The following is a 27,430-nucleotide window of genomic DNA, read 5'->3' as shown; positions in this document are numbered from 1 at the left end:
TGAAGGCTCCCGGAGTAGAGCTGGCTCTTGAGTGGACTCTGAATCGCCAGTCCATGCCCACAGAACAGCCATGAGGTGAAAAGCAAAGACAGCCTTCTTGATTATAGCAGCAGCAGTGAAATTGAGCAGCTCTGTGGTGACCTCTGAGACCACCGGTGTCAGGTCCTCCAGGACCCCGGACTTTAGACCACTGGAGATATGCCAGCTGCTTTGTACTGACATCAGTTGTGGGTCCCCCAAACTGGACACCAACTTCAAACGCCTTGGCCCACATTTCTGAACTCCATGCTGCACGTTTATAATACCAAGAACACTGAAGTGGTATCCATGATGGCTGAAGACTCTGGTGTGGAGGCCATGATGGCTGAAGTCTCTGGACTGGCGGCCATCCTGTGAAGAGACTCTGGACTTGCAGCAATCTTGTAGTGGGGCTCTGGGATGGTGGCCATGTTGTGAAAAGGCACTCCATGAGAAGGCACCTCTCTTTGCATTGCTGACTGCCTTCCAATGCGGATGAGGTTTGCCACTCCCAAACCCTTCAAAAGATAAATGTTTGCAAACCCTACATCCTCCAGTGACTCGGGTGAATTCGTGGGCTAGTGGTTAGAGAGTTGTGGGTTTGAGTCTCGGGCCGGCAGGTTAGAGAGTTGTGGGTTTGAGTCTCGGGCCGGCAATACCACGACTGAGGTGCCCTTGAGCAAGGCACCAAACCCCCAACTGCTCCCCGGGCGCCGCAGAAATAAATGGCTGCCCACTGCTCCAGGTGTGTGTTCACGGTTTGTCTGTGTGTGTGCACTTTGGATGGGTTAAATGCAGAGTACAAATTCTGAGTATGGGTCACCGTACTTGGCTGTATGTCACGTCACTTTCCCTTTTTTTTACTTTCACTTTTAAATAAGTCCTTTAGAGCTTAGAGTTATTGTAGCCCAGCCCCTCTGCAGCATTAATCGTGTAATCTCCATGGCATACTCCCTTAGATCAGTCCCGACGTTGACATAGGGAGCTCAAGGCATTGAGCTGGAGCATGCGCTGGTAGAGGGGCTAAAGAGAGTGGAGACAGGTGGATGGTGCAAGCCCTTCTGGTGAGACCTCATTATGGCTGTATCCCTTTCTGTCACAACAGTGCATGTGGAGAGATGAGGCAAGGACTCAAGTTGCAGGGATGAATGGTCTTTCTTTTTAATAATAAAAATAAACAAAAAATGAACAAAAACCACCCCGAGGGGGGAAAAAACAGGCAGGCTAGGAACTGTACTACAAGCAGACATAACACACATGACGTAAAAACAACCTGACATAAAACAACGGATCAGCCCAGGACTGCAGATACCAGGAGAATAATAGGGAAACAAATGAAAGTTACGAGGGAGACATATGTGGAGCAACTTAAACAATAACGAGGTAACAAGATGGGCAGGGTCAGAAAATAGACAGGAGAGAGCACATGGCACCAAACAAAGTGTCATCTGTTGACCATCCTGGGCACTCCAGCTGAAGACTGTTACAAAGAGAATAGTAGAGCAGTTTGAAACGAATGGTGAAAATAAATATGAAATACCATGAATGAAAGAATGGCACATAATGCAGGCAAATAAAGTTCTACAGGGAAGGACGAATGTGAGAGAGATACAAAATGAAAGGCTGACAGGCAAGGTGACAGCAAGGGGTGTCATGCTGAAGGAAGATGTTGTTACTGAGGGCACACCCTGACTGCCCGCTAAAGTTCTAGAGCACTGTGGCATAGCGGCCCCATGCCTAACCATGGGGCATAAAATCACAGACACACTCGCACACCAACCAAAAATAAGAGATGAGTTTTGTGTGGTACCAGGGCAGCTTGAACAACGCACAGAAGCTCTATAATACCTAGAGAAAGCTATCTGTTAGCATTCACATCCCTCTAAATAGTCACCAATCACCTGGCACTCCAGAAATATGGGTGCTCAGTTCTGGGCACAGAACTGGGTTTTTGAGCCAATCACCTAAGCCGTAAATTCCATGTAACTAATTAAAGGGGTCATATGATGTTGCTAGAAAAAGAACACTATTTTGTGTATTTTGGAGTAATGAAATGTGTTTATGCGGTTTAAGGTTTAAAAAACACATTATTTTCCACATACTGTACATTATTGTTTCTCCTCTATGCCCCACCTTTCTGTAACCCGTCGATTTTTACAAAGCTCATCGGTCTGAAAAGCGAAGTCTGCTCTGATTGGACAGCTATCCATGTGTGTGTTGAACTGGCCAAATGCCTCAAGCATGTGACGGAAATGTTACACCCCTTGCAATACTTTGATGCATGTCCCGGTCAGAACACCAGTGCGACAAGACAAAAACAATAAAACCCATCACAAACGAGCCATTTGTTGCATCCAGTGGGGATGTAATTATGCATTATTATGACTTATACTGTCTTTTTATGCGTTGCGTTGCATCACGCTGCATAAACATAAAACCATGTCTGCATATGTGATCAAAGAAATGACAAACAACAAGCGCTACTCTACACTGCTTAAAAAACTCGTGTTTGAATCATCAGTGGCAAATCCTTTACATAAGTACAATGTACTTACAGACTCAAATATTGGGTTGAACTGTTCTGGAACAATGTTGTAAATGCGACTTAACCACTGATTTATAATTGTTGTCTCTTTGGAAGGCCAAACAAAGTAGTTTCTCTGTCACAAACAAAACAGTGGTCTCCACAACATGGCGCCGGCGGCAACAGCGAGAATAAAAGTTATGCCTTCTTTCTTTGCGTGACCATTTTGGCGGCGTTATATGCAAATCCGATGTGGGGGCGTGTTTTAAACAAGGCGTTTTAGGAGGGCGTAGTTGAGTCTTAAATTTTATAAAGAATATCTCTTTGGGTTTTTGAGACATTAGTCTTTGCAACTTTAGGGATCTTATCTATTCACAAACAGCTTGTAAAACCCCAAAACCTACCCCATACTCTCTCAGAAAAACATATACCCCTTAATAGGAATAAAAATGACATCATGGCAATTCTGATTTTAAGTCCAACAAACAAACAGTCACTGGCAAAACCCCTATTTAATAAATTAAATTTTACTAATATCATGAGCGAATTATAGAATTTGTTAAAATATAATGTATAGAAAATTTATAGAACTGTATTTATATGTATACATTTTTAATTTCTGTGTTTCTGTTAATTTTCATGGATAAGATTTTTCGATTAAAAACAGCTGATATTTTCTATTCATCAAAGAATCCTGAAAAAAACCATATCATGGTTTCTACAAAATATTTAGCAGCACAATTTTTAGCATTCATAATAATAAGAAATACATTTGAATACTAAAATTATACAGTGGCAAAATGTTAACCAATTTATTTGGTCAGAATTAGTTGTGTTTGCACATTGGTGTAGTTATTTCCTCTATCAGCAAGGACTAACTGGATTATTCCAACCAAACACAACATTGACCACTTGGTCCATTAGCAGCTTATGGCCAGACTATAAATACACAGTACATGTCGCCAAGATATGTTTTGGTTATTATATTTAAAAAATGTAATATATAAACGTTGTATTACATTTATAGAACTACAACTATACCAATGCAGGGGGATTGACCTCCACTGAGACAAAAACAGAGAACATAGATGTTCTGGAGTTCTGGAGTTGGACTAAGTAGGACTAAGACTCAGCACCTACAAACGAATCTCGATATAACTCTGAAATATAGGCCCTATGCATTTAACCTGTAACCTCTTTTGCCAGTAACAAACCAATAAAACAGAACATACTTTCCTCATGGTAATTTTTATGGTAAGCTTCAATTTATCCACTTATTCTGACACCATTGCACATTTATTTCTTTTATTATGTCATGCTGTATTCATATCATCTTATGCCAGACGAGACCCCCCAGAAATTGCAAACAAAGTCCTGCTGGGATGTAGATTTCTCTTTGCCTCCTGTAGAGGGAGCACTTCAAAACAACTTCTCTTTACCAATAAAAGTTAGCCTCAGCAGGATTCTGACAATAACTCACATGCTTTTTGTGAATCTTTTTTGTCTGAGCATGTGCGGCTCTTTGTGCGGTGTTGTGAGAGGACTCCAGACTGATTGGCCCATCTACAGAAGCGAGCACTCCAGAGGCTGGATTAAGCAGTCCACTTGTTTTCAGCTAACACGTTCGTGCAACATATGCCTCTCAAGTAATGTGTACCCAAACCGCATTTACAAATAATTAACGTTGTGTTAATTAGGCACATTAATTCACACTGAACATAGGCTCCAGGACAGATGCCAACACTCGCAGCCAAAAAAGACAAGAGAGGACTTCAGCTTTTCAAGTAGCACAGCAGACGGGGAGGAAAGTGTGAGTAGGACAGAGAGAAAGAGAGGCAGTCAAAGACACAGAGGGGTGAACCAGAAAGGTTATGCAGCAAGACAAAACATGAGTACAATAAAGACAAAACAAAAGTTGATTGTGCAATGCAAAACAAAGGTCAATCTACGAAACTTCCAAGCTCATACAAGACACAAAAGCACCATAAATGTCATAAAAAGTGGTCCCATATGACTAGTGCACTATATTTCATGTCCTCAGAAAGTGATAGCTGAGTGTGATGTACACACCAAAATTTAAGTTGCCTTCATTGAAAAAATTGGACGAAATGCTCCTTTGCTGCTTTTAAATCAGATTATTTTCAATCAGCACCTACTGAGTATCAGATCTTGATAATGAATCATGTTAAAAAAAAAACGCTCAAAATGCCTCAAAATGCCTTATGAATCACTGACTTGGTGCAGCTGTTAACAGCTCACCTGGACGGGAGGGGAGATTCGATTGAATTTTTTAGTCTTATCTGTATCTGGTATTTTAGGGTCCTGTTCTCTGTTATCAGGAAACATACGCAAGTCAACGTGCAGGCGTTGAGAGGGATAAAGACCCGTGATTCAAAATTTTACCTTTAGTTGATTAATTTTGATTTCAAATTCCAATATCTGCATTTTAGACCTGTACTGCAAATAATCATAAGTAACTGTACATTTAAATTACCTAAAAATGAACATTAGTCCCTTTTACATTTCAGTGATAAAGTTAAGTTTTGTTACCAAGTAATAAGCGCAATGGAACCACAGAGCTTAAATTATGTTATTAAACTTAATTTTGAACTTGTCACTGTGAAAGACAATCCCAAGGAACTGTTACAAATTCAGTGGGGTTGGGGGGCAGGATGAACATTATAGAAAATTTCAATTCATTAAACTACTGAAAAGGATCCATACAAAAGAGTTTTCAATAATTATTATATCTATTCAATAATAATTATTTACTCCAAACTAGGGATGCACCAACACGATACCGATATTGCGCTTCTGTACTCATACTTGTACTAATAAAATAATGCTCCGATACCAAAAGCGATACACACAGCGTGTAAACAGAGCTGATCCAGACCAAAGAAACACTGACAACAGAACATAGAGAGCATAAGGAGTTATTAGAGATTAGGGATATCTATGAAGTATATGCATGTAATTAAACATAATGTTAAAACATTCATTGTGCACGCCTGCTAGAGCTGATGTGCGCGAGCTGATAAACCAAAATATGCTGAGTGGATTGAGCGTGTGGTGCACAGATTTTCAAGCTTGTCGGCGAATTTCCCTTTCTTACAGACATCACTGAAATGTTTGGGGGGTAGTTCGGATTGGACATTCAAAAGCAAGTGAGTAAAACAATAGTTACTAAGTTACTAAAGAGCGATAAGAGAGAGAGAGAGAGGAGAGAGAGAGAGCGAGAGAGAGAGAGCTCTTTTTATTTAATATTTGTATATTATAATATGTATGTATATTAAACTGTAATATAATTATATTATTATATTAACTGGTTAAGGGCTATATTTTTATATTTATTGTTGTATTTCCCCTTGCAATTGTATCGCTTTACCTAATTAACATTCTGTATAATTATTTATTAATTTGGTGCACACTTGTGTTGCAATCATCTTGATTGCTGTTCACTCAAAGCACACGATACTTTTGATTCCAACTAATCTTAAATATAAACAGACAAAAAATATAAGGGGCATTTACAACTAAACACCACTTATTTTAAATGTCAAACATTAGCTGACTTTCAGGCAGGACTTAGGGGGCCATGGGGGCCCCTGGGGCTTGAGGTTATGTTTGGGGCCATAAATTATGTTTGTTTAATATAACATTTTAATCTAGACAAGATAAATGATTGCAAAAATTAGAATAAGCTACTTTTTTTAAATATGAAACTACAGCCCCAGTAGGTGGCAGCAAGTAACTGTTTTTAATGAGTGAGTTAAAATATTTAAATCCACTGATTCATTTAAAAATACTAATTCATTTACCTTTGCAAACGACTGGCTTATAGCTATTTGATCTCTAGTTCTTTTTGATGGAGCAAATCTATTTTGTGTCCTGCGGCAAAGTTACTCAGTAACTTGTTTTTTTATTGTACATTTACGAGCATGCAGATTTCGTAAAACCAGGACTTCTTGTTTGTGTGGGAAACAGGCTAACTACTAAATATATAGGCATAATGTTATCAAAATCAGAAACTCATTAAATTGCTATTTTTATATTTTTTTAATAATTTTGATGAAATTTCCTGCACCATTGTGTGTGATGGCAGTGAGACGAGAGAGAGAGAGCACTCAAAACACCTATCAGATCGCATAATTTTAGTGGAACCTAATATAATGTAGTATCATCCTCTGTAAAGTAAAGGAAACAGTAGAGGCCGAAAGACAAGTTTGAAGCCGTTTTGCAGTTACATGTATGACAAGGAGTGGTAGTTGTGTGCATGACAACATCACAAATTCCTCACAATGGGCTGCATGGAAGGGTTGTAAGAAAGGCCACATCAGTACGACTGGCTTGGCCAGAACGACACACCATCGAAGGAAAGGCGCGATGACGGATAAAATTGAATTAAACGGCCTAACACAAACAATGGCATTAAATCCAGATACAGTCCCCATACAACTCACCGCATTCCTACAGTACAGCCATGGAGGTGGTATTATCTGTTGGGGAGTTTTTCTGAATAAGGGACCTGTAGCATTGTCAGGATAGAAGGCAAGGAACCCAAGGCATGGGGCAAACAATACCGTCAAATTCGCTGAGGAAATATAAGGCTGCTGCCCTTGCCAGAAAAGTTTCAATGGGTAGAAGGTTTACCTTCCAACAGGTCACTGCCCCCAATCAGCAGGCAGCAGAACTGCGCACGAACAGTGGTGGGAAGGAGAAAAAAGGTGAATGTCCTTGCATGGCCTAGTCCATCTCCAGCCTTGAACACCCATAACAACTCTGTTGAGAATCACCATCAAATGAACTGAAACTTGCGCAACTTTCTACAAAGAATACGTGGGGCAACTATTGCCAAGTCTAGATTGTGTAAAGTCTAGCAAGGGACATATGCCCCAAAAGACCTAAAGGCCTGTAATTAAATGCACAAAGGCGGGCCACACAATACTTAACAACAAGGGGGTGATCCTTTTTCCAACCCTCAGAATTAATTCAGTTTTTTTTTATTTATTTTTGTTTTCTGATAGTGGTTGGTGTTACATCTTTCACTTGGATGAGGTATACGTTGCACTGAGTAAATTATAGCTGGATAAAACAACACACGGTTGTCATCTTTCTGTCAAGTCTGCAACGCAACAAATGGGATTTATTTTATAAGGGGGGTTATTCTTTTGATAACCCACTGTCTATGATGCCCCAGAGGTGCTGCCCATATAACGCATTTTACTTTCATTTAGGATGCTGCTTTGGAGGTCCACTGCCTCAAAAAAGGGAAACAGGCAGGCCACTCACTGTGGCTGGCCTCTCCCCAGGTGAGATCCCTTCCACACCCGATGACTACTTTTAGACCTGAGGACAATGCGGACGGGGAGACTGACAACAACAGCATCCTTAATTGTACGTCGCATTATGGGAAGGGAAATATTGCCCCCCACTAGTTGTAGGGACTAATTCGCGGATTACTACCCAGTGGTCCACCAAAATGCATCATCCCTCCTGCCTGGGGGGGGGGGGGGGGGGGGGGGGGGGGGTGGGTGGGGGGGGGTGTGCGAGCTAAAACTGTTTTTTTCACCATTAAAAATGACTCGTTAGTAAAATTATTTATTAAAGCGTGCTGTTAGAGAGGATGTGTTCGTACCAAACAAACGTTTGGTGTGAGCGCGTACAAATGAAAGGAAGAAGAAAAGAAAGGGTGTCCAGCATGGCACCATGGAACTGACGGCTGCACAGCAAGCAAAAAAAGAAGAACAGCTATCCCCCCCCCTTGCCCCTTCCATTGCCGTAATTATCGCTCTGGGGGACAAGCGCTCTATTCCAAAACACAACCCACACTTACATTCGTCTCTCTCTTCTTTCCATCTTTCACACCACACAAATTTCTAAGCCGACAATGCCAGAAGCAGCTCCCATGACTCCCCATGTTTTATTCCTCTTTTTTTCCTGGAGGGGCAACACTGAGGACATAATGTGTGAATTATGAATGAATAATGATTAGGGTAATCGTGAATTCAAATAGATGAGGGTGCAATACACAGTCTGCCCCTCAGCAGAGGAAGACTTTCTCGAGGTGAAAAACTGCACACTAATATATACCAGAGAGATGATTTGTCAAGGCTATGCTTTCTGTATATCGAGCCTGAATGTTTCTAGTTTCCGTTCAAGCGATGTTAACCTCTGTTTGAAAATAATTCTGTTGTTTTGCATTATGCAATTCAAAAGGTTCTGTCAAAAATGACGCAAGTAAATAAATCTATATTAAATTAAAACACCCCCAACATAATAGCAGTCGTAATCTAAACAGAGTATAGTTACACCACGCAAGAACCTAATTAAGAACCCAGACCTAAATGAACAAATTCCAACATGCAAACGCTTTCATTTGCTTAAAATAATTTTTAATATATATCAAACTAGACAGTTCAAATGTTAAGGGTCAGTATAGATTTTATTAATGGAAAAAAAACATAATACTTTTTTTTCAGTAGCAGGATGCATTAAATTGATCAAAACTGTGACACGTTAAAAGCTGAGGTAGACAGTTTCTGTGGCTACTAGTGTCACCTAGCAGAACTACAAAAATAAAGCACAGTAGTTTTTAGACAACCTTTGCAAATGCCACGCGCTTTCACACCTCTACCCAACTCAACACATCACACACACACCCGCTCTTACAAGTCTATAACCGTCAAGGCATGTCTCAACAGGTAAACGTGAGAACTACTTTAAATAAAATGTCCTACATATTAAGGATTACTTTTGAACTTGAAATTTAAATTACCTCAGTGTTGAGAAAAAAAGTTTTCCTAAAATATTCCAGCAACACAAGTGTTTTTAATATACAAAAAATAAGTCTTGCACACCAATTTCAGCACATTAGACTAATTTCTGAAGGTTCATTAAAGGATAACTAAAGGTCACATACTGGCTGTTGAAATAAATTACATTCTAAAATATTACGTTTAGATCTAGTATTTTCACTATCAAATATATGCATCCTAGTGGCACACAACAAGTGATTTAATTTCAAAAAACAAGAAATCTTAATGTTTATAACTTTTAAAAAAAAAAAGAATGTATTCAATAGCTTATATAAAACAAACTTGAAATTTCACTTGTATTTGTATCAGCAACTGAAATTTTGTTACGACAACCATAAAATTTTTATTTCCACATAAACCTTACAGAAAATTCAATAACCAGAATGCAAATAAGTTATTAGCAATAATGAAATTAAGACGTGGAGTCAAGTTAGTGAGGTATGAACATTGTGGCTACCTAAAGTAAAGCAATTGGGTGTATATATGCTAATACAAAATCTGGGTACCATCACCATAATAATAGAACTAAGAAATAAGTCTGCAAACTGTTAAAAATGCATGCATAAATGTACACATACACATATACACAACCAGGGTACTAGTATGGAATACAGTGCCCAGAATATGAAATATTCATCTTTCATAAAACTTTATATTCAATCCCTCTTTCCTCTTCCTCCTTTCTCCTTATCCCTCAAACTTTCGTCATTGATCTCAGAGAATAAAATATTGTGAGTGAAAACAAAAAAGAGAAAGATAACATGAAATGATGACATCTACATGGTCGATAGGGCAAACACAGCATGTGGTTTGATGCACAAAAATGTCTGTCACTGGAGTTATCTGGGACAAAACCCAAACCACTTTGGGATTGGTCTTGCCATGCTGGTGTGAATCTGAAAACTTTACTTTGAGTCATATTGACAACTTTTATGATACGTTTTTGTGATTTATTAATTGTTTTTGTCTTTTTCGGAGCTTGGCAGACTCAATATGACAAGAGCTGTTATAAACAATTCTTTTTGTGTTCCATTGAAAAACTCAGAGCGTTTGGATTTGAAATGACATGAGAGTGACCCAGTTTAAATGTTGTATGGGTGTAAACTGCTCCTGAGAAAACTCTAGGTCACAGCTCAAAATGATTGTTTTGTTATTTTGATAGGTCCCAGTGTCTGAAATGAATGATCTGTGCTGATGGTGACCGTGATTAGAAAAACAGATCCAGCAGATAAAAAGAAGAAATTGCGCTGTGATTATGATACGCCACAGAGAATATTCTGACTCATCACATCTCGGTCTCATTGATGCGGAGGATGGGATGAGAGCGGGGAGAGGGGAGGTTGTCTGATAGATTCCGAGTTCTCCCCTCTCCAGCAGTACTCCCCGAAGACATCCGCAACCAAAACGAGACACAGGCGAACAGCTCCACTCACCCACAACCGCCCTCAAAACACGCTTGGACTCACACAACACTGCCTCTGTGTGTGTGTGTCCCTGAATGTGTGCATCTTGCGCTTTCCCATGAAACGTCTTGATCCACACCGCCAAACCTTTCCACATTCATACAGGGTCAGGCGAGGCTGGCTTGGCCACACTCTCCCTCCCAGCTCCACTTGTATGCTCATGGGGCACATACGGGGGGTTCCTCAAGTGCTCCCAGACCGGATGCCACCAGAACCGAATCAAACAGTAATTGATTTCCATTATCTTCCAGATTTGATTTATATTAAAATGTCTATCCCACCATCGACATTGACAGCAGTGACTCGATAAAGACTGAGAGAGCTGGAAGTTTATCAAACTTTCAGTATGGCATATGCACTGCTGCCTGCAAAGTTATTGAGAAGTGAAAAAAACACATTTACAGCCCAATTAAAGCGCCTCGGCAATTTGAAATCATAGTCCGAAAAACGATCCTGATTACTTTTTTTACATGCAAAAACAGATCTGAAAGGACACAAAAAGTAACCCAAAAGTAACACACACGAAATATAGTGATAGCTATGTAATCAATAAGCTCTTATAACAGTAATACAGCACGGGGAGCTTACAAAAAATGCATATAAACATCAGTTGACAGTCCTGTATATCCCAATAATATTCTACTAAGTAAAGATAATATTATAATGCTGTAGTTTTATGCTCAAAGGATCTTGTAAGTTTTATGTGGGGTGCAAAACATATTAATTCAATGGTTAAAAAGCACACTAAAGCATGCCTGAGAGATGTTGACAAACATTCCTCAAAAGCCTGATTTTGATACTCACATTTGAACACATGATTTTCCTAAAAATGATGTATGGAAGATCAAACCTGTTGCTTCAGTCCAGTAGTGTCAAATTTAAAATATAACTAACATATCAAAAGTTATTCTTAAATTATACATTATAAAAATCATTAAAGATTTTTTACTGCAAAAGGAATTATTACCATGACCTGAAGTGCAACATTTTAAGAATACAATATACTATTAATAAATATCGTCGTTTTTTTCATTATTTATTTTAACTCAAATATGCAAACAACTACAAAATAAATAAAGAAAGAAAGAGAGAAAAGAAAAATAATTGAAATAAGTAAATAATAATAATAAAAATAATAATAATAATACAAATAAATAAACAAAATAAAAAATAGATATATATTCATTCATTAAAATTCTTACCATTTTTACATGACGCAAACACCAATGTCATTCTAAATCTGTATGAAAGTATCCTCTATTCTGTGGACAACACAAAACAACATTTTGAAAAATGTTCCCCATATAAATCAATGTGGTCAAAAAAAGAAGACGCTGTAGCCCACTGACTTTTAATAGTATGGCCAAAAACCAGTTTTAAAAGAAATTAGGGAAAATAAAAAAAATATAATAAATAACACATACATAAATAAATAATATAATATATATCTATAAATATCTATAGATATAATAGCATATATATTATATATCTATATATATATAATATAATATATATAAAAGTATATATATATATATCTATATTATAATATTAACAATAAATTCTGGATCATTAAAAACATCAATACATACAATATACTAGACATCCATATAGTGGTTTTCTAGAGAACACAATCATTCCAGAGAATTAAAAGTTCTCTATGGCAATAAAATGTTCTCCAACACCATCATGGCTGGAAACCACCACCCACATCGGTTCTTACTGGAGCCAATTAACTTTTGAAGATTTAGGCCCAATATGATATAAAAACAATCTCGTTACAAAGTATTACCTGTGTCAGAAAACATCTCCTTAAAGTTTCTGTCACACAACCGAAGCGGCACAAACCTCCCGCACATCTCACTCTCGTGAAGCCAAAAAGGAAGTATGACTAAAACTGCAATCATCTCCTGGCCGCTTGAGGCTGGCTGCAAAAGGGAGTCAGTCCCATAGATTCCCCATGTTAAAATGCCCCAACTATTAACAGCCAGACAAAAAACAACAGTTTACAGTCCTGGTGCAAAACATTGATTTTGGACACTATATAGACTAATTCACTTCTGCCCTTTCATGACAACTGTGGAGGGGGGGAATTTTTTATCCTAACTCATCCGTTTAAATTATATTAAGCCTTAACTTTCTGCATAATTAAGGGCTATGGCCACTTGGACACTAGTGCGCGGTGGATTGCCGCTGCTGACACATGCCGTCGTGCTAGGTGGGCGTGGCTTCAGCAACCAGACTCCCGCCTTTTTGCCCATTTCGATTATCACAACGGCAGAGTCGCGATGGTGCCGCGCAGCCAAGATGGCGACGGCCCGCTCTCCACACTTTGAGCTTCAAAACCGCTATTGAAGAGTCTATGGGTGACAGTCACGGACACTACCGGACGTCCATATTTTTTAACAGTCTATGGTCCACAAAAAAACCCACAAAGAACTCTTGAAGCCTGTATCATTGTCGCTGTCAGGATTCAGTGCAGCATTTAAGCCTCGCTTAGCCCTCTGCTGGGCTCAAGAAACGATTACGCTTGTAGATATGGCCTTTGTCTCCGCCGCTGATAAAGAGGACGTGGGGAAGTCTTGTTCCAAGAGGTAATTCCTCCTGTGTTTGTGCCACGATCATATCCAAAACACCTCCCTCCCATTCCTCTTGAGTGAATTATGGAGTGGGAGGGGAGGGGAGGTTTCCTGCCGGGTTTGTTTAAATAACCTCCTGCTTTACTGCTGCGTGCACCTGACGCCAGGCCTACAGGAAGAATGCCATCACACATCAGGTAGAAAAGGAGACAGAATGGCTAAATGAAGATCGGAATGGCAGAAGAAGCACAAGATAATTGATTATATAGCAACTTAATATACACCTCTGTTCAAAAGTTTGGGATCAGCAAGATTTTTATATTTTGTATCTTTTTGAAAAATTAACAAAGACTTTTTATTCAGCAAGATCCATGATCAAAAGTGACAGTAAAGGCATTTCTAATGTTTACAAAAGGTTTAATTTTTAAATAAATGATATTTTCAACAATGTGATATCATGATCAAGAATGATATCATGTGATACTGAAGACTGGATTAATGGCTGCTGAAAATTCACAGGAATAAAACATTTTAAAATATATTTAAAATAGGAAACAGTTATTTTAAATAGCGTAATATTTTTTCCCCTACAATATTACTGTTTATATTGTATTTTAATTAAATGCAGCATTGGTTGACTTCTTTTGAAAATATTTTTTAAAAAGTCCTCACACCCAGACCATAAACTTTTGAAAGTACAGTACATTGTGTGTAATAGTATATATATATATATATATATATATATATAATATATACATCTATCTAATATATATATAATTATAAATATATATATGTTGTGTGTGTGTGGGTGTGTGTGTGTGTGTGTGTGTGTGTGTGTGTCACAATTTACCTTTTGCTTTTACTGTATTTTTTTTTAATCAAACAAAGTATAATAGAAATCTTACCAACACCAAAACTAGTTTGAATGATATTAACTACCAACTTTGAATGAAATAATGAACATTAAAAACATCTTGAAATGTTTCAGTCAATGGGGACAAAAGGACTTTGAAACATCAGCAGAAAAACACAAAAAGAGGGGAGGTCAGGAGTGAATGAAAAGGAAAAGAGACGCTGGAGGTTGACCTGAGTCCATATTCGGCACTAAACAGCGATGTGGAGGGGGAAACAAGAGCTACATAAACATTAATATCCTGAGACACACACACTAAGATATTCTCCGTCCATTAGTTTTACATTAGTCCATTATAAAAGAAGAGCCAAGCCAAATGCATGCATATTCAATATAGCTATGGTCTCTGCGAGACTGTATACGTCCTACAAACTACGTGCCAAAGCTTCCTTTCCATACAGTCTCTGAGCATATAAGAGGACAACGCCTCTCGTTCATTATGTATGGGGCCATGTTGACTTTCTGGAAGGTTCTGGGCTCAAAAGTACACAAGGCTCCTCATAACTCCTAATTTTTTCATGAATCTGTATTTACCAAATCTACCATGCAGCGTGACTGCATGTCAGCCCCAATTCCTGGGTGAAACACACACACACACACACACACACACACGCACATGTACAACAATAACAACAGCCTGTTCTTTTTAGAGAGCTTAAAAGGACATGGTAAAACACTCAACCTGTTACCTGAGACACATATCGACCACATTTTTCAGGGAAATACCCTTTCTGTGCATATCTTGCATGGCTTCACATCAGGGACACACTGAAACATGCTCTCGCATGCACACGCAGTCTGATGCTGATCCGGAGGTGAATTAAGACAGACAGTGCAGTCGATATTGTTGTGTTATTTTGAATAAGGAGCTGGAGAGAGAGAGAGAGAGAGAGACAGCAGGAAGAGCAGAGAAAGACTCATCCTATTACACAGCTGTTCTCTTTTTCTGCTACCCACACATACACACATGCTCGGAAACAGAGGCCATTAGACACACACACATTTTCAGCCAGGGCACAGTCTACATTTAACATCTCCTCAGTAATCTTAACGGTATCACATCCAGATCTGGCAGATACAGCATAGAGAGCGCTCATACAAACACACACAGAGACCATCTTGAGGTTGTTTGAAAACTTGGGCTGTCAGTCTTTGAGACCTGTGTCTTTCGACAGCAATCTGCCCGGACTGCAGCAGAGCCCTGCTCAACCCCCCACACACTGTCAATCACAGCTTGCCCTGTCTCTCTTGCAGTGGGCCTAGAATCCCTCACAAGTATCTTATACAATAGATCTCCACCAAAGAAATGTGTGAGAGGCTTATGTTTAATCTCGGACTGACAAACTGATTAAAATGTTTTAGTTACACTTAACTGGATTGTAAATTTAAGCAAAAGCGCAATATCTTAATATGCATCACTGGAATCAAACGACAAGGACAAAAACAATGATTATGTGCGATGAGATTCCCTGAAAGTGAAGAACGGATTCAAAGGACATTACTGTGGCAGTGAAAAACATTATAAGTGCTTTTTTTCAAATCAATGTTGTTTGTTTTCTCCATATCATTGAGATAAGCCTATCACTGGCATACAGTCCATATCACGCCATTTTGAAATCAAGTTCGTCTTATAAAGAGAGAGAATTACAGGCTGTTTATGCAGGATGTGTCTATGTACACTTGCAGACTGACGTCTTTTATGGTTGCAACCCCATGTCTCGCTTGGTGTTTGGGCAAGCATCCGTGTGGAATGTCAAGGTTAACAAACTAAAAATTACCAAAAAAGAATGCCATGCGTTTGAATAAAGGCACCAAGATAATGAGTGAATGGAGAGAGAATTGCATTCAGGGTAGTTGTTTCATGAAGAGGATGGAGTTCACCCTAGACTTTCAAAACCGAGAGAGCTTCCTAGTTGGTCAGCATGGAAAATGCGAGTCTGATGTGGCAAATCTAATAATGGGGGAATCTTTCCCTCAATCACAAATATTCTTGATTGCGTGAGAGACTCCTAATGACTGGATTTTGCAATGCAATTCACAGATCTGTTCCAAATACGGGAACCTGCTGTTGAGAAGTGTATCAGTAAAAAATGGAAACGTAAATATAAATCTAAATAGAACAACAACAAGTGTGAACACAGAAAGGTGCCCTGGTCTTTTTACTAATCATATCTACATTAACCAGCAATCCTGGGAACATAAGCAAAATTGCATGCTATTCAGAAAAGAAGGGGGGGAGGGGGGTCACAGACAACATACCCTAATAATTGTTTGGGGTTTACAGGGACATCAAACCCCAAACAAATGAAAAGATTATGTAATAAAAGAGAGAAACATTAGGATTTTAAATGGGCAATAGTCCACACATCAAATAAGGAGACTGTACACTTATTTTGTAGTAGACAGAGAGTCATGATCAGAGGAGAGCAGATAGAAGCCTTTATTTCTCCTCTCGGAGAGGAGGATTTTTTAATTGTGTTCATTGACTAGTAGAGAGTAGCATTAAGGTAATGAGAGATTTATTATCTCTAACATCCGTTAAAAGAACCATGAGGACAGGCGTCTAAAAACCAGAGCCTACCATTGTGGGTAGCAGGTGAGGCACGCAGGGGTTATATCCAATATAGAAAACATAACTGGTGTTAAGAGAGTAAGGTACCACATGTATACGAAAGAGACAGATGGAAGGGGTTGAGTTTCAACACGACAAATATTGGGGCTTGAGCATTAGTGTGAGAAAACCCAAATACTGGGTAGAAAAAATTAATGTGGGAAACTTGTTAAAGACCCAACTGTTGGGTTTAGATATTTGAAGATCCAAAGTGGGGTGAAACAGCAGGACCAGCTTTTTTTAGAGAGTACCACAGAGCGATTTACATTGTATGTGATGGATAATATTATGCACCATGTAACTAGTGTGTTTCCGGAGCAGAGCTAGTGGTTTTGATACTGTTTTTGCTGCCACAGTGGCTTAGATCCGTTCAGGGATCGTCACATTTAGTTATTTATTCGGAATAAAGAGAGTATTGATCTTCATTGTAGGAGAGACTAAAACGTATTGAAGGTTTGTTGAAATGAATATGATAGGAGATCATAGTGATCTTTTGCTATCTGTGTCATGTCAGTTTAAGAGAGAGGGTGAGAAAGGGGTTCCATGGTTGGGTGTGTGCGAGTGAGCCATTATTCGATCGAGCGCAGAGTGTTTGCGAAGAACGAGGAGCTTGACCATGCGTGAACTCTCAGGGAAGTGCCGCCAATGATGGTACCCGAGGCGAGAGAGTCTATTTGGATTAGAGTTTTGTTCTTCATTGATGGACTTATCATTAGAACCAGAGGATCTCAAGCTTGTTTGTGCCTGGATTCTTCTCGCAGTAGGCAGGCTACGAGAGGCTCTGTTTCTGAAGAGTGTTGAGAGATACAAGGCATGAGGAGACATGATCGTTTTTGAGGATTTTAAGAGTTTGAGCAGTGTGTGGAGAGACAGTATTATCAGCATGTTTGAGGGAGTTAGAGAATTGTGTTAGGAGAGGAGCTGTTAAATTGTTGAGGTACGTGAATCTGAGGATCTGAGTTTAGGGTTGTCAGGGTTCCTAAATTCACTGTTGTCGAGATCCTGGAGACGGAGGGTATTGTGGTGAGTCCTTTTGAGTTTTAGGGAGGAGTTATGCAGGGGAACTTGACGAGAGGTCTTTTGGAGAGAGAAAAAAAAACAGAGGTTTAACTGTCTTCAACCAAATCGAGAATTCTTACCAAACAGGGACAATTCGTTTTAGGCGAGAGTTTGTTATAGGAGGGGAGCAACGCGTGTTCGACCATCTAGATTCCATCCGTAGGTTCGACGAGTAGGTGAGAGGATTATCTTGTCAGGATGAGCTCTTTTCGAGGAGGGAGAGTCTGGAGCGAGAGAGCCCAGGGGCACTTGCCATAAAGAGCTTTGAAACTCTTCTCGCCTCAAACCCAAAGAAAAAAAAGAGTTGTTTCAGTTCAGATATTAATGATTCCCCAGCTAATAATTGCCACGGGGCGAGGAGGAGAGAGAGGATTGTGAGGAAAAATACTGAACTACGAGCAGCTTCACCGTTATTAAAGGAGCTACAGAAAGGGATATGTTTTATAGTGCAGTCCTGTGTTCAGAGTTTGGTTGCTGCAGATCAATGACGAGAGAAAGAGCGGGGAAGATGCGGGGAGATCGAGAGGTATTCGGAAGGAGTCCCGATATTCAGAGGGTTAGGGGAGGAAGGATGACAAACTACATTGTAAGTGCCTATTCCGAAGTGAACGAGTTGCTGTCTGTAGCCTATATTACTGAGAGGGAGCTGCCTTTCAAAGGGGGGGGGGGGGGGGGGGGCCCCCCAAAAATCCTACCTGAAATGGAAAACGCAGGAGAGTGACTGATTTGAGAACGGTTGACATCGGTAGAGGAGCTTCGGCTCACAGATGCTTGTGTGAGAGTACAAGGGGGGAGGGACTTGACCCACTAGAGCGCTAGCAGGAGGAGTTGATGGTAACATAGGGATGGTGATAAGGAGGGACCTCCTATAACATAAAAAATAGCATTGTGTGTCAAAAATTGTATTAAGCTTTCCAGGGAGATGTATTATGATAAAAGTATATCTATATTATATATATATTATATATTTTTTTTGTTTTTCTATTAAAATAGAAGTAGTCTTTAACAAAATAGAGTGGGCTAGAGACACAATACAATGGAGAAACTAATCTTTTAATCACTTCAGGGACAAAAAAAATAGAAGACTACACTAAGAGGAGAGGAGAGCAGGAATTGAGCTTCATGTCCCGGAGAGTGGAGAAGAGAAAAGAGAGAAAAAAGGAGAAAGAGAAAAGAGATGGACGGAAATTGAGGCCCATTTGAAATAATGTCATTTCGATAATCCCAAAAATACTCTAATCTTATCCATCCACCCTGTACTACTGCGCGTTGAAGTAGATGACCATATATTATATGAATATATGGTGTGTGAATATACGGGTGCAAAAAGTAAGTTGTCTCTTTAACAACTTCAACTGCTTCTTGTTTTTCTGATTGTAAGGGATCTTTTAAATCTGTTTGAGAGATAGTCTGGCGACTTCCTCATTACTGAAGAGAGTTTTTAAGTTTTACTCATGTTAAGACCTTTTAACTTCCCCTTATTCAGCCTATACACATTTCAGTTTTACCAACCATTAGGAGTTCTTCTTTATTACAAGCAGTTGTTAACATTGCACTGTGACCAGGCATCGTACGGGAACTATGAACCGTAAGATAAATAATGAGTAACAAAAGCTATTCTCAAAATAATTCATATTTAAAAAACATAGTAAATATATAACACAGCAATCCTTTCCTTAGACCTAAAGTCAGTATTGTACATTTTATCCATTATTTAAGGTGTGTTTGCAGGGAGACTGGCATATGATGACCGTACCACATCTGAGTCCACTGTACTAGGCTAATTACCAAATCAATAAATAATGTATCCTATTGATGTTAAGATTATTGTGTATTCGTACTTGTTAGATTCTCAAAAAGCTAAATAAGGTATCTGGGGACTAACAAAAATAAATTATACAGGGTTAGTGAGTAAAATACAAATCATCTGACCACCGAATCAGGTAGTCCAGAGAGTGCATTGAAAATGCAACACTGGAGGGTGTGAGAATATGACCTGCTAGTGGAATATAAAGAATTCCTAAAACAGGGAAATACATTAAATCAGGACCTGCGTGAGCAAAAAAAGTGGATTCGACTATCTTTGATCTGAGTTATGGAAATGTAAAAGCCGAGGAATGAGGTCCTCAATGGAACCCTGAAACAGTTGATTAAACTGGTACACATGTCATACAACGACAAGCAAGAATTACAACACGGCAGTAATGATGTGGAGCTTGTTATCCGATGGCAGAAATCCATTAATGAGCCTTGGTGGAGTGAGGATTGAGAAATGTATAAAAGGCCCGAGCAAAGGTGTTTGTGTGTGAGTGGACATTAGATGGAGCGACGGGTGTATGTTTTGGCTAACCCCTTTTCAGAGGAGGCATAGTACTGAAGACTAAAGATGAGCGGTCACGACGACGATCGGGGAGCTGAATCCCTCCTCCAGATCGACGTAGGGGGGGATTGGGTCCATATGTGCCTCCGGAAGCACAATTTGCACGGCTTTGGTGTTTTAACTGGATATATGATGTGAGAATACAAAAGAATTACATGTGGCAATGTAGACTTAACATACAAAAACCCTTTTGAAATCGTGTCATTATGACTGGGGGGAAAGAGCGGATACGACCACATTAAATGCCACAAAATTAAACCTTATAGTGTATGAATTTTACATTCTTGATTCAATTTAAAAACCTATTCAAATTTGACGCCAATGAAGAAAAATAAATTGCCATGTTTTGAAAAGATGCTGTTTAAGCTGCGCTATTCTAATGCTGCCACAGCTCTATGGCAATATTCAGTTGCATACTAAACGTTCATATTTATGATTCTGTCAGCACTACAAAGAAACCCAGGGAGAGGAAGGGGGCTCGTCGTGAATGTTTGACTACACATTCTTTTTCCACAGGCAGCGTGCTTCTGCCCCACAGCATAACTAACAAAATGAGACGCGAGAAAACTCACATAAAAACAAACAACACCGCTAAACTAAATCAGAGGGTCAAATGCGACGAAACACGGTGTTGCAGAGAAAAAAAAACCCCACTCCCGCCCACGCACCACCCCCCCCACACGCTACGAGCAGCACACGCCACCGACACATAGCCCCCCCCCTCACACCCCCACAAAAACAAGCGGCAACCCACGAGCTACTCAAAACATTAAACCAAAGCGTGTCCCACTGCAAACAATTACTCTTTGTCTCATGCTTTTGACGGTTTTCGGACAAAAGTCTGGGTAGAGCTCTAGATCAAATAATTCCACAAATATGAACTTTCAAGGTCCGTTACCCAATTACAACACTTTCTTAGTCTAGTGCTCTAACAGTGAGATGCAAGGCCATTAACCACAGTGTCTGTTTTTTGTGAGGTTTAGGGAACTTGTTTCCTGGGAAGACCAAATAAAGAATAATAGATGTCTGGGAACTGGGTTGAGTTAAGTGGGATTCAAAGCTCTCTTACAGATGGTTATGGATCATTACCTTCTACTGTAAATTTTCAGACTCCATAGACACAATATCACAGTCAACTACCCTCAAGCGGTTTTTATCTGGCATCCGCACAAGCAAAATTTGCAGACAAGGACAACAAATGGCCACAAGATAAAAGCATAAATCTTACTGTATCTTTTTGGTCCATCCTCCAGGCAGAACCGGGCCATGGTCAATGTAGGTTCCTCCTCAAAGAACTCTGTAGCAAATGCATCCCACCACAGAACTATCACTCTCCTAGGGAAAAAAGAGAGTCACAGTTAATTAATAGGAGGTAATTATATTGTGTGATATGCTTGTGTCATTCTTACAAGTCAAGTAATACGAGTAAAATTACAAAAAAAAAATAATTTTTGTTGTATAGAGCTCCACTCATTTTTGTGATTAATAAAACATTCAAATGTTTGGTAAATGTTTGAAATTAATACTTTTATTCAGTAAAGATGCATTAAATTGATTAAAAGTGACAGTAAAGACATTTACAATGTTACAAAACAATAAAACTGTTAAATGCTGTTTGAAAATGATAAGATTCCTGAAGAAAATCACAGTTTCTACAAAAAATATTAAGGCATGTGATTTCTTGGGGTTGTTTTCAAAAGGTCAAGTTAATATTAATGTAATCATCCCCTGACATTGTACCTATATGTGCTTTAATGAATTACCATTTATAATTAATAAACACACAAAAAATCCTAACCCTAAACCCAGAGAACATCAGTTTATAACCTACTTTCACTAATGTCTTGTTCTTTTCTCCTAAAAGCTAATTTTGAGACCATTCTATGATCTAGCATATAAAGTACATGAGCTCAGTGCTTATAAATGCAAGTTTTCCTTAATTAAATATTAAAGTTTTATGCAGAGAGCAACCGGTGCACTGTTATTAAAAGTCGACAATAACAACAAAATTCATTATAAATAATGTACATCCAGGGCACCTAGATCCTCCAAATCCACTACTAATGGGAAAAATTCGCTAATCGACTTGAATTAAATTAAGGCTACTCCCAATCAGATGGCATGCTAGCTGAGAACATACTCAGGCGTATGTACAAGACCTTAGACTCTGCTGCATCCTGTGATGGACGAGAGCTCACGCCACTGATTTCTAACAGACGTCGTATAGGCCAGTGTTACCATCTAGCCGATGTTGCCTGGTGACAGGCCCTCTCAAGCCCTCTCAGATGTTTTACAAATTAGGGCTGTCAACTTCAGGCAGCATCACATTGTATAGTGGCCGACCCTGGAGACCTTTAGTCCCGCATCCCATATTCGAGACAGGAAGTGCTGTTTTCCCAGTGTGGAGGAAGTGGTCTCGTGCTGCTCCGTGTTATGGGAGTGAGTCAGTGCCCTATTACAGCCTGCCATTTTAGGTCACTGTAAGTGAGATGATCTGTTTTTGACAACGGTGATCGTTTTTTCCATTCAATAAGGCAGGAGGCTGATGTTGTCCAACACAGCTGGTTATTAGACACAGACACTATTAACCCATGACACATATTTCTGGCTAACACTCTTTCTCTTGCTTTTCTGCTTGTGTGTTGTGAATGAGTGAATGTGTGTTTGTGTATATGATTAAACCTTGTAGTCACACTCAGCAGGATGCATGATTTCATCATATAATCCGCTTTCTTTGTTTTTATCTTTTTTCCCCATCTTGGTCTCTTGTGTGTTGGCAAAATACTGAGGTTTTTTTTTTAAACAAACTTTCGTAATCTTAGTACTCACTAGGGCTCGGTATGGACACAGATTTCAAGATTCAATTTACATTCCAATTCACCAAGCTCTTGATGGATCAACCCATTCAATATTAATTTGTATTATCTTAAGTAATATTGTGTATATATTTAGATCAAGTTTATATAACTGTATATTAAGAAAAACTGCTGTAGACTACTACAATGCCCTACAAAGGCAAAAGACCTTAACTTGCTAGAGTGTGAAAGTGAGAAAAACGATTTATATTATAGGTAGGACACTGGGAATTTAACAATAAGATGTTTTAGTAATAAAAATGATCTACATTAAAAATTGTGAGCTCAAACTTGATTTTAACCCCTATTTTGAAGTTGATGTTCTCTGCCTTTGCATTGACTGCAAAACGTGAGAAGTCACACCAAGGCAAAAGGCAGTAACTTCCACATTATCAATACTTGGTTGCTGATCACCATTTAAAAAATTGCTAGAGGTGACACCTGTATAAAACCTAGTGATCATGTGCTGTCTCATATAGGCTATTGCATATAGTAATGTGACTGTATTAATGTTGTTTTCTTTTGCTTTGTATTTTTGACCTAAAGCACGCGGTACTAAAAGTGAAACATGAGTGGAATACCAATGTAATTTGCTCTAGTCGCTCAGTAACATAAAAAATGCTAAGACAGCATGGCTTTTATATTGATTTGTATGAAAATAGCCTAACCTAAAATGAGCGACGTGTGGAGTGATGTGAACGCCACCTAGTGGGAATAATGCTCAGATGCTTGTGGATTAACACATCTCAGTGACATTCACCACCATGGATTGAGTTTATGGGTTACAAGAAAAGGTAGGCTAATGAATTTAATTGCGAACTGTTAGTAGCTACTGATTTTTTAAATGATTGATCATGCTAGCTACGGCTTGCGAGTCCCCACACCGCGTTCCGACTAGAAGGGACAGCCTGGTGAATAATCCTGCATTACAAAAAAGAAAAAAAAGGTTGTTCGCGATTACGGTATTGCTGTCAAGTGTCCTTTACAGTGCTTTGTTATATGGAGCTGTTTGGTAGATGTGCGATCTATCTAATATTCGTTTGTCGTTTGACTTTAATGATAGGACAGCAAAACAAAGGCGACAACCCTAACTCCAACTGGCACCGTAACTTCATATTGAGCACGCTAAACAACGTCAGAAACGCCGGTACTCAATCTGAGCGTTCCAAACAAAGTGTGAAAGAGCGGTAACTGGTGTTATATGGTGTTCTGGTCATGGTGGTCTCCGGGCCTTATCGAACTTTAACGGTTGAGACGACCCCATATTTTCCTCGGAAAAACCAACGCGAAATTGACTCAAGAGGATAAAGGATGTCTGAATGTCCCAAAATATCAATAACTAATTTGCGACAAAAAATCGAAGTTACGGTCTTTTGGCAGTTTGCACACGGCAGTATACATTTCTCGATTACTATGATATAACAGGTTGCCGGCACTTACAAACGCCAGTAAAAGTTCAATTGACTGTTTATTGGTAAGATACAAATAATCATAGCACATCAACAGTAAAAACTGACTTGTAATACACACATATTAAGATGCACATAAGTTGGTTTTATATTAACTTTTTAAGAAGTGATATCAAGTTTCTACTTGGATTGGTGGTTGCAATACAAATCTACAAATAACCTACCTTGTTTATGAAAAAAATTATTCAAACAAAATAATGAAACATCACTTACAGGTAAGTAAGAATATCATGAATATGTTATCTACTGCATAAATGAATCAAAATGCACCTCTCTAGAGTTATTTTTTTTCTATGGACACTGAATGGCTAGCCTGAGTTAAATGTAATATTACGTGTCATTGTTTACGAGCTGTTTTATTGACCCTTTTTTTTTTGTTTTTTCACAGCTGAAAGATTGACCGAATAGGTGATTTACAATGAGAGATGATACATTTTCAACAAGTTGTACTGTATCTTTTAACATACATTTGACATTCATTTATGCTTATTTTGTGCTAATAACTAGTAGAAAAGAGGAAGAGATGATTGGTTGAAATGAGCTCCGTGCTGCTTATTTAACTGAGGCACGCTACAGCAATCTCTAATGCCATATTAAAGAGTGCCAAATGATATTCATTGATTAATTTCCTGTGATAGGTGATGACAGACTTTGAAAGCTGAGACTATGTTTCATATATATATATATTAATATATATATATATATAGCTGAGATATATATAGATAATATATATATATATATATATTATATTATATATATACACACACACACACACACAGTGTGTATATAAACACAACGCTTATTGCAATTATTGGATAGGAGGTGCTCTAGACATAATGTTAGTGAAGTTTAGTTCACACTTCTGAACAGCACAGAAAATCGGGGGGGGGGGGGGGGGATCTTTCAAATTTAAGTATTCATATTGGTTTTATCAAAATGAAGACTGATTAAAATCTAGTAATTATTTGTCAACCCAGCCCAACTAATGGACTGACTCTTTTCCTCTTTTCAGGTCTGAAAAACAGACGTTGTTGTTCTGTATCTGACTGAATTTGGTAATTAACTCTCCTCCTTTTCAGGTCATATCGCATCACAATATACAAGCCTCAATGTAGTGAAACGTGATTGAAATCCCACAACTCTCTGAGCTCCTTTACAGGTCAATATCTTCTTTGCAGCTCATTGATGGCCACTCTTGAGCTGAGCTTATCAAACATTGTTTGTATCAGCAGGTGTTGTTGACTGCTCTCTGCTTGAGTGTGTCTCATTGATCTTCTCCCACTCTAACATCTTCCTGATAATGGCTCAATGGCCCGCAGATGGACATCCATCCTTACTGTACAGTCCACCATCAATGACCTCCGCAGCACCTATGATCTCTGACCTCAGTTTAGGTCCTCTGATTAATAACTGTGATTTTGAATCTAAAATTGAATAACATTCTTTTGTTTTATTATGGTCTATTCTAAAAAGACATGTCTAAAAATGCACTATACTGGCTAATATACTACTGTTCAAAGTTTAGGGTCAGTAAGATTACTGTCACAATACGAAATTTCAATACCAGTTTTTACAAGTATAGTTTTTACAATGATTTATTATCTTGTTAGCCCCTTTTTTAGCCTTGTCTTGCAAATCACAATCAACAGTGACATTCCTGTGAAATCACTTCAGAACGTAATGAATACAATGACCCACATGTTCAAAAATGGTGAAAGGGCCCTCTCCTTATGTTCAGAAAACAAGATATTGAGCATATACAGGTAGGTTGAGATAACACAGACAAAATATTGGGTAGCATGTAATGGAATTACTTTACACTGTCATTGTTTTAATTACTTTGATATAAGCCTAATTACGGAAGGAAGGGCAATAAATGGCCGCCTAACAGCATTATCAGTATCTGCAGCAGGACTCAGAGTTATAGGATTTCATTTATCTGGAAGGCAAATCTCACTATCACAATCAATAGGAAATCTGATCACCCATTTTTTTGCACTAATTAACCCTATTTAATGCCTCAGCGGACCTAGCAAACAGTATCAGTAACCTGTGTACAGGTATGTGTCAAAGTTGGAAAGGACTGCATTTTTTTTATAGTTAAATAGGATAATTTCTTATACTGTATCATACTTACCTAGCGATGTGATTTGCATTTATAGTGATATATCTGTGCACCCCTGTTGCTCTATTCTTGTATTCATTTTTATTTTTATTTTTTGCTCTTGACTGACTGATGGAATAAACCAAAGCTGCTGCATTTCAGAGACATAGATCATGTTTGATGTCTAAAGATGACATATAACACTGCAGCCCAGGGAGAGTCGGATATAGATCAGTAATCTGTAGCTGACATGTAAAATGAGAGGTTCCTGCCTTCAGTGCCCTGATTGTAGCTGTCCTAGCATGCTATAGCTGATTAGTGAGCTTTGATGTACAGCGCACCGATCAGTTCTTCAGGACTCAGGTGAACTAACAAGGGCGTCTGCATGGGTTGCCTGAAGATAAAGCTGTTATTGATTAGAACATTTAAAGGGATTCATCAATGTGCCAATGGTGGCTCTCGACCCAGACATCGCCTCTGCAGAGCCAAGCAGCTCGGATTTATGGTAGATCCAAGAGCTTAGAGAGACAAACAATGTCCCATATCCTTGGTAAATAACAATAGTGGCTGCTTTTTACAACACATACTGTACACAAACCAACGATATTTAGAGATACTATTTTCTCTCTCTCTCATCTCT

General features: G+C 38.8%; 1 pseudogene; it reads right to left on the bottom strand.

Moving 5' to 3' along the window:
• Positions 1-27,430, bottom strand: part of LOC122144483 — a 60,935-nt pseudogene that overhangs the window by 24,106 nt on the left and 9,399 nt on the right.

This window comes from Cyprinus carpio, unplaced genomic scaffold, assembly GCF_018340385.1.
Source record: "Cyprinus carpio isolate SPL01 unplaced genomic scaffold, ASM1834038v1 S000006694, whole genome shotgun sequence".
NCBI classification, from domain to species: Eukaryota; Metazoa; Chordata; class Actinopteri; order Cypriniformes; family Cyprinidae; genus Cyprinus; species Cyprinus carpio.
The sequence above is the reverse complement of the archived record's forward strand: the minus strand, read 5'-3'. Positions and strand labels throughout refer to the sequence as shown.